Source organism: Geotrypetes seraphini, chromosome 19, assembly GCF_902459505.1.
Source record: "Geotrypetes seraphini chromosome 19, aGeoSer1.1, whole genome shotgun sequence".
Taxonomy (NCBI): domain Eukaryota; kingdom Metazoa; phylum Chordata; class Amphibia; order Gymnophiona; family Dermophiidae; genus Geotrypetes; species Geotrypetes seraphini.
This window is the reverse complement of record NC_047102.1, coordinates 2,613,423-2,622,216: the sequence shown is the minus strand read 5'-3', so window position 1 is coordinate 2,622,216 and position 8,794 is coordinate 2,613,423.

Below are 8,794 nucleotides of genomic sequence, written 5' to 3'. Positions count from 1 at the left end.
AGCATCTTTTTTGGGATAACCTCAGAACAGATCACAGTGGGACATGAACCTATACCATCACCATCCCCCCCTAAAATCAGAACTTTAAAACAGCTCTTTGTTTTATTTGTTGCGAGGGGCTTCTTTCTCATCCGGTTTGAAACTGAATGACCTACTTGTGCCATGTCTCTCTTGCTTTGATGTTTTCAGAAATACACAGGTTGTGGAACTGTACACTTACAATCTGACACATATTTGAAAACTGAGGGGCGGCTAATGTTGATTGCTTGGTGGGGTTTCGGGGGGTGGGGGGGGGGGGGGGAGAGTTGTGTCTGAGTCTGCCTGGGCTGTGATTGTAGGAATGTGTCTGTACTTGGACTTGGCAAGGAAAATGTATAGTTTGTGGGCTATGAAAATATTGACTTCGGCAGAGGAATTGGGTGTGGGAATTCAAGCAGTATTAAGGTTATATGTTGGTATGGGAGTGAGGGAGTGTGTGAATGCAGGATGAGAATACTGCATGTGTGGAGAAGGGATGTTTAGGACAATTTGCATGGAGAAGAGGTGTTGAGTGTAGCAGTGCAGGCATGGGCTATGTGGGTGATCACTGAGACTGGGAGAAATATTGACTATGGAGGGTGGATGGCAGGATGTATTTGTTTGTGCAAGAAGGGTGTAGAGTGTTGTATATGGGATGTGTGCATTTCTGTTTTGTGCAAACCTATAGTGTGCACTCTTTCTCCTCTCATTCCATGTCCTGTCCCCGTCCAGCTGCTTCTACCCCACAGACTTGTGTCTACACATCTTCCCTTCCCTTCCCTTCCCATCATTCTGGTCCCATGCATCATGGCCACCTTAACCTGATCATCTTCAGCTGGTGAAGGTTCTCTCCCAGGATGTCCTCAGGTGGCAGAGCTTCTTCTGCCTCTACTCCAGTTGCTGTACTGTTTCCCTGGATAGAAGAGTCTGGACTCTGCAACACGATCCTGGCTCCTGGTTCCTGGTCTCTGCCTTTGTCTCCAGCCATTCATACATGCCCAAACTTAGGAAGAATCTCCAAAGAGTACTGACCAGTTAAGAAACATAAGTCAAGTGTGTTGAATGATACAGTAAATACTGCTGCGGTCAGATGGAATCACACAGGAGCAGAAATAAACAATATTTTAATTGATGGTGCAAAGATTTAAAAAAGGAGGTTGTTTTACTGGTACTATTTAACATTTCTATAGTGCTGTAAGGCGTACGCAGCGCTGTCTTTTCTGTTACAGCTCTGAACATTTTCACTTGGCTAAACTTCTGTACAAAATGGATTTCTAATGAAGCACCACAGATTAAAAGCAGATGACACAAGTACATTTCAAGCTGGCAAGGGGAACTTCAGTGCTCTCCAGCACACATGCTCCCAGATTTGGTTTCCTTTCCATGCCAACCCTGAAATCTGAAAGTCTGTCTCTCGGCATATGCTATGGTCCATTCCTTTTATTTACTCTTTCATGGTGCAGAGAAGAGTCAAGACTGCATCATGGCACTTTGCTGAGGGTCTGTCTAATTTGTCACAAAATGGCCCGCTGCCTCCTAGTTCAATATGTTTCAGATTTAAGCATGGAGCTCTGACTTATGCATGCATTCAGACCAAAGTAAAATATTAAAATACAGATGGGATTCACTGAAATTCATTGGAAGGGCAGAGGTCATTGGAGTGTCCAGTTCGACAGCTGCCGGAAAGTATAATTACTTTATAGCTACGATTGCAATATATAACAATTATTTTTCCAGACTCCATCCAGATAATGTGATTAATTTGGTTTTGACTTAGGTAATAAGGGGTCCTCTCACTTAGCTGCAATATAAAATGGCCTTAGTGTGCACTTGTGCTGGTTTTTCCAAACACTAACTGCAGCAGTAAAATGGCAAATTTTCCTTCTTTTGCATTAATAGTGATGCTAAAGTGCTTTAAATATATTAGAGGTATTGACCTTCACCGGAAGAAGATAATATACCATAATATACCACAACCAATAATAAACAAGCCTCAAAGACTACCTGCATAGGCCTCGACTGAGCACCGCACAACTATGCTTGAGCAGCAAAGAAAGAGGCACAGGAGATGTCAAAGCCAACCTTCAGTTACGTATACTTTATTGGTGGTTTATCCAAAGTTCAAAAACAAAACCTTGACAAGTCCTTGACATGTGGTTCCGACTAGGATCCAAGTCTCTGAACCGCTACCGTGCAACATTTGCAGAGTATCACAAGTTCCTTGTTGTCCCCTGAGGAAGGCGAGGTAGTCGTTGAAACTTGGATCCATTTAAATTGTAAGTCAAGGACTTGTTTTTGAACTTTGGATAAACCACCAATAAAGTATACGTAACTGAAGGTTGGCTTTGACATCTCCCGTGCCTCTTTCTTTGCTGCCTTCTTTTTGGGGGTTTTCGCACATACTTCTTGGAGTACAGAAAATTATCATTGGCTCACAGACACCAGCACATGGCCATTAAAAAGAGCACCATGTTAACACTTAGGCCAATATCCTATAAACAACACCTTAAGTTAGGCACCAGTAAGCGCCCTAAAGTACCTAACTTAAGTTGAAAACGCCATGAAAAAAAATTAAAAACCAACTTAAAACCAAAAAATGAGACACCAAGGATGCCTTAAAAAAAACAGCGCCTGCATCGTGCCAACAGAGGCGCTTTATGATGCCTTATGCCACTGTAGGGGTGGCGTCATAAAGGACCTCCGTAGGCATGATTTACGTGAAAGGTAGGGGCTGGAAATGGAGGCCTTGAAAATCCCAGCCTACATTTCCCAAAGGTATGAGTCTAAACGGCGCCATTGCATGATTGACACGCAACTGGCAGCCATTTTTAAGGTGGAACCATGTATAGAATCTGGGCTTGTAGGTGGTGAGGGCTCCCATGCAGCAATCCTGCACTAATATGTTAGCATGCAGTAAGGTAGCTGCACTAATTAGCACACAAACGCCCACTCTCCACCCCAGATGTGCCCCCTCCACACAAAAATAAAAAGTATTCAAGAACATGGGTCAGACCAAAGGTCCATCAAGCCCAGTAGCCCGTTCTCACGGTGGCCAATCCAGGTCACTAGAACCTGGCCAAAACCCAAGGAGTAGCAACATTCCAGAATCCCAAAGAGTAGCAAGATTCCGGAATCCCCGGAGTAGCAACCTTCCATGCCATTGATCCAGGGCAAGCAGTGGCTTCTCCCGTGTCTGTCTCAACAGCAGATTATGGACTTTTCCTCCAGGAACTTGCCCAAACCTTTTTTTAAAACCAGCTACATTAACTGCACTTACCACATCCTCTGGCAACGCATTCCAGAACTTAACTATTCTATGATGCAGGCCTAGCGGCCGAAACACATCACATGAGTCTTCTTATGTAATAATGCCATTGAGTAGTTTAGGTCTTCCATCTCCCCTGCTGTGTTGCTGCTTGCTTTAGCCTTGCAGTTGATTTGTTTTCTGTTCTGCTTGATTGCAGTAGAGGAGTCACAGAACTGACTCTCCAACCAATAGGGCTGAAGAAGCATTCAGTCTTGAATAATTCACCTTGAAGCTAGGAACAGTAGCAGAATGTGAAGTCGCTGAGTTAACCATCAGGATTGCAGGGGTTAAAGTTTGTGTGTTTGGGTGGGGGGGGGGAGGAGGAAATCCACAAATGATTTCTAAAGCATGCCCACATATTTTCCTACAGCTGAATTGGTAATTTAAGTTCATATCTCCCTGCAATTGAGCAAAGGGCAAATATTACAGACCATTCTTACAGGGCTCCTCAAACCAGTCCACGGGACCTCACAGCCAGACAAGTTCCAGGTTATCCAGAATGAATGTTGACGAGATAAATCAGAATCCATTGATGGCATGCTGATGCAACTTCCTGTGGGCGAGGCACAACAGACCAAAGGTCTCGCTGGCCAGAGAGGCAGCCTTTAGAGCTGTAGCTGTGGAGGACTCTGTGGGCTGGTAATTAGCAAGCCATCTCAGTCCTCTCACCCAGGGTCTACTGAGTCCTAGCTAGGCCACTGAGAGAGGCAAACATCGATCCTTTATATAATCCTTTTTAACATTTCTTATGTTGAAAAGCATAAAAAGATAATTTGTTGTTTTCTTGGGAAACTGCTGAACTGCAATAAAAAGGCTATTTTTGGAAAGAGGGTTTGCTTACTATACAATTTACTCTAGACCTTGCCAAAGTGGTTCCAAATCAGAAAAGAATCTTTGGCATTCAATGAAAAAAAAATCAAAGTCTAAGAAGGATGCAAAAGGAGAACAAAGCTACCAGTTCTGAACCTTGGCTTGGACTTATGGACATACAAACTGGGATTAATGCTTGAAATCGAGGCTTAGCCATTTATTTTGGAGGGGGCCTTGTTAATTGCAAAAAAAGCAGCTCACATATTTGGAGCAACTAGCATGAATACCAGAAACTTCTTTAGCTGCTATGAAGATGCTCGAGGTAGTAACGTTTAATTACTTTGGGGTCCTTTTATTAAGGCGCGCTAACCGATTTCGTGCGTGCTAAATGCTAAGGCATCCGTTATATTCTATGGGCGCCTTAGCATTTAGCGTTCATTAATCTTTAGTGCGTGCTAAATCTTAATAAAAAGACCCCTTTGTTAATTTCCATCACAGCACCAACCCTGAAGAATACATGATTATAAACTATTATTTTACCCATTCCAGTTCTGGGTGTGCCACTATTTTCTGAACACTATTATAATTATATTAAAATTGGTTGTTTGATATAAAATTTTATATAATAGATATACATAATACTTCTGCTAGTCTCCCAATAAGTATACAACCTGGTCTTAGGAGTGAAGTTTCTTATTATTTCTCCCAATTAATTACAAGTTAGGGCTCCTTTTCCTGAACTGCAGGACAGCAAGGTAAATGCTTCAGCGTTCATTCAGTTCCTATAGACCTTCAGTGTGGCTGTTCTTATGTTATGCAGTGTGTTTATAATCATTGTACACATGGCTCCTGCAGCACAGAGTGAGATATGGAGGAGGCCGACGCAATGAAGGATGCATCTCCAATATTAGCTGGGAAGGAATGAAAGGACAAGAGGGGCTGGAAACAGGATCCTCCTGCCCGGGCAATTTTTGACCATAATCCACACTCCAATAGCAGGAATCCCACCTCCCATTCAAGTGGCCATTATTGCACCTATTACATCCTATTATTGTATTTTGTTATCTCAGCATTCGGTATCTCTCTACGTTTTAAATTCTCTTTTACTATTGGGTTATGACATTTAATTCCACTAATGGCAACAAACAGCTCCTACGATTGCTACGAGTTCAACCTTGCTGGACTACCTATTAATCAAGCCTGTTGTTTAGCTCAGGCCCAGAACACAAAGGCCTGCCTTGTTGTACATCATTATCTGGGAGTCAAAACCTGCACCTTTCACCAAATACATGCAATAGCAGCTCTCGCCGCCTTTCAGTTGCAAATAACCACTAATCATTTTGTGATAGTAATTATGTTGCTGAAGTTCTTCCAGCTGTGTTTTCAATCACCGAGAAGGGAATTAAGGACTGAGGCCTATGTAATTATATCCCTCTTATTAACATAATTGTATCTTCCATTCAGTCTACAATATACTTCAATAATTTCTGCCATTATTCAAGCAACATTTCATGCCCCACCTTTTCTGAGTCACTCAGCCTGTTGATAATTTGTTTGACATTCTAATAGGAATATTAATCTCCAAATATTTGCAAGTGTGAGCTTGATAGTCGACTTAATTATAACACCTTAAAATTAACATCCTGTTTTCTATTTCCATAGCAACTGTAAGCTGTACTATTCTTTCCACGTTCACAACCAGCAAGATGACATTTTGAAAAGATACAGGCATCTTCTTCCAGACCGGTCTTTGCCTTGAAGGTCCGCGGTTACTTTGCCCACTTCTTCCTGGCTCACGTTTTCTGCCCTACTGTAGATCAACAAATGGAGAGCCTATATAAAAACCTACAAACAACTGATAAAAGACAAATGCAAAGTGTTCTGCTCTACCAAAATTAACCTATCCTGCAAAGGTTCACAAGGAATCAATACAAAAGAGTTATTCAACATAGTCACAAACCTATTTGACACCACTCGCCACACCACACCTGAGCACAACACGAAGTTACCCACTGCAAATGACCTAGCTCTATATTTTGATTCCAAAATTAAAAACCTAAAAAATAAATGTATAAGCAATAACGATGTAACAATCATCCCCAGCAACTACCAAATAGCTAACTCATACGACAATGAAATACCTACAGACATGATCTGGAGTTCCTTTCTAGATCCAGAATGGAATACCTACACCAAACTATACAACAAATACTCTAAATCTCACTGCATCCTAGATACGTGCCCTCCGGAGATTATGAAAGCAGCACCACCAGAATTCAAAATATCAAGCGCAAGTTGGATACACACCTTCTTGCATATCATATTGAGGGATACGGTAATTCTGGGTCTCCAAAAAGGAGTACTTAAATGGGCCGCCGTGGGTGCGGATCGCTGGACTAGATGGACCTCGGTCTGATCCGGCGAAGGCGTTTCTTATCACTATTACATTACCTAACCCACAACCTAAAAAATGGGACTTTCTTCACTAACAACGGCCACATAATAATAACCCCATCCCAAAAAATAGAAAAGAATCCTCAACGCTAATAACCAACTACAGACCAATAGCATCTATCCCATTCATTGTAAAAATCATGGAAGGACTAGTACACACCCAACTAATGGATTATCTTAATCAATTCTCTCTCCTGCATGAAACTCAATCCGGCTTTAGACCCCTATTCAGTACGGAGACAGTAATTGCTGCCATCCTAGACTATCTGCGCCTATTATTTAGCAAGGGCCTCAACGCCCTGATCATGCAATTCGACATGAGCTCTGCATTCGACCTGGTAGACCATGAGAAAATGATGCAATGCTTAGACGCCATTGGTATCAGAGCTGAAGTACTGAACTGGTTTCGTGGCTTCCTCACATCCCGTTCTTACCAGGTACGCTTTAACAACGATCACTCGGACACCTGGAGCAACTCATCCGGAGTGCCACAAGGGTCACTGCTTTCCCCACTGCTTTTCAATATCTACATGTCCTCATTAGGTGCGAAACTAATCCAACTAGGAATAAAACTATTCAGCTACGCAGATGACTTTACGATCATCATCCCATTCGCCAACTCTATCTCGGAAACCATTCCCAAGGCATCCGATGCCTTAAATGAGATGGAACAATGGATGACAGATTTCAAGCTCAAACTCAACCCAGAAAAAACAAAATTCTTCGTTGCCTCCCCTCACCCGCTTGACAATAAAACCCCATTATGCATCAATAAACTCAACTACCCTATTCAGCCCACCATGAAGATACTAGGTGTTACTCTAGAGTAGACCAATGCCTAACAATGAAGGAACAAGTGGATTCCCTATTCAGAAAAGGTTTCCTTACTCTCTGGAAACTCAGAACCATTAAACCATACTTCAATACGTCAACATTCAGAATCCTAGTGCAATCCCTCATACTGAGTCAACTTGACTACTGCAACATCGCCTATCTAGCAATTTCACAAAAGAATAAGAGACGTCTCCAAATAATGCAAAATGCTGCGGTCAGACTTATCTTCGGGCTGAAGAAATTCGACCACATGACACCATACTATCGGCAGCTGCACTGGCTACCAACGGAAGCCCGAGTAAGGTTTAAATTTGCCTGCCTCTGCTTCAAAGTACTATACAGCCTTACCCCCAAGTACATAACAGACCTTTTCTCATTTTCTAATAACAAACTCAAGAGAAACACACACTCAAAATTCATCTCCCCTCCAGTTAGAGGCTGCAAAATGAAAAAACACCACGAACACCTTCTCTCTCACCAAGCAGCCCTATGGGGCAAAGACCTAGACCAACTGCTTTCGCCCACTACTTACGGGGAATTTAGGAAACGCCTAAAAACATACCTGTTCCAAAAATACCTAAACAATTGACCCGCTCTCTCCTCTCTATTCCACCAGAACTTACAGCACTGTTATATATATTTTCTGTTATCTTCATCTTATCATAATTTTATGTTGCTATTTATTCCCAACAGGTCCTGTCGGACATTGCCTACTAAAATGTACATCCTATATTTTTGCTCTGCAAATTGTATTTCTATACTATTGCCTCTTAAGGTCTCTGCTCTCTATATTTCCTCTGAATATCTGCTTATTGTATTTTGCTGAATGTCCAGCTCTCTTGATTGTAAACCGTCTAGAAGTCGCAAGATTGTGGCGGTATAGAAGAATAAAGTTATTATTATTATTATTATCATATTCTTCTCTTTACATTTAGAACAGGGGTGGGCAATCACCGTCCTCAAAGACCACAGCCAACCTGGGGGTTTAAGATTTCCATAATGACTAATGCATTTACTGCTTCCATTGTATGCAAATCTCATGCATAGTCATTGTGGAAATCTTGAAAACCCAACTGGGCTATGGTCCTTTAGACTGGGTACAGATCCACCTCAGCACCAGTACCACCCCCAACAGCTGGCTCAAATCTAGGGAATTTGGTGGTGTGTTTCCAGCCACCAACACCAGCACCTCCCCCTCCCACACATGCTCAGTTCAACCAGATCTCCCAGGCATGCATGCACACATGTGTGAGGGTGCCGGCTGAACTGAGCTTGAGTGGGAGGGAGAGGCATTGGCATTGGCAGCTGGAAACACAAAGCTGACTTCCCTGAAGTTGAGACAGCTTCGGGACTCCAGAGAGGTCTCTTCAG